Source organism: Setaria italica, chromosome III (assembly GCF_000263155.2).
Source record: "Setaria italica strain Yugu1 chromosome III, Setaria_italica_v2.0, whole genome shotgun sequence".
Taxonomy (NCBI): domain Eukaryota; kingdom Viridiplantae; phylum Streptophyta; class Magnoliopsida; order Poales; family Poaceae; genus Setaria; species Setaria italica.
Window position 1 is genome coordinate 25,896,911 of NC_028452.1, and position 850 is coordinate 25,897,760.

Consider the following 850-nt stretch of genomic DNA (forward strand, 5'->3'; position numbering starts at 1 on the left):
ACGCACGCACGCTCCCCCCTCGTCTCTCCCGCCCTCCCGTGCGTGCGCTCGGCGTACGCACCGCGGCGGATCGCGAGGGCCAGGCGGACCGGAGGGACCACGTGATGGGGCTCACGAGCGCATGGGTGGTGCGTGGACCGGGTCCAGCTTCTATTGGGGGGTGGTGATTGCTTCCCCCCTCTTTTCCTCGCGAAGCTGACTGCTGACGGCGTGCCAAAAAGTTTTTTTTTCCTGTGCGAACGGCTTTCCATCGGCGGGGCGAAAGTGACGTCGCATCCGCTGAATGGCTCATTTCGATAAGACCTAGCCGCGGTGTTTTTTTACGTAAAAGAAATAGCCAAGGATTTTCTAAAAAAAGAAAAACTCATACAGATGGTAATACCGATAACCGATGTATCACTGCCTCAGTTTTTATCGACAACTTCACGATGTTAAGTAGACTTATCGGTGGTTCAAAAAAATTAGACTTATCGGTTTCATTCCTACCGACTTTTTTATTTTTTAGCCCTTTTTTGAAAGATTCTCACAAATAGACCCCTAGCGGAACCAATTCCAAAAATGGACCCTTAGCTTGACGCCATCCACGCTGGCGCCAAGCTACAACGTCTCGGCGCCAGCCATCCTGGCGCCAAGGTCTTTGCGCAGCTGCTGACGCGGATGCCGACGTGGCGGGGGCTTGGCGCCAGCCATGATGGCGCCAAGCCTTGGCGCCATGGATCTTGGCGCCAAGCTTGGCGCCGATCTGTCTACGCCGCACCGCTTGGCGCTTCGAAGTACGGAAATTCACCATGCCCAGTGACGGTGCTTCCAACCCAAGCGGGGTCACATGGGGTGGGGGGGGGGGGTCCCT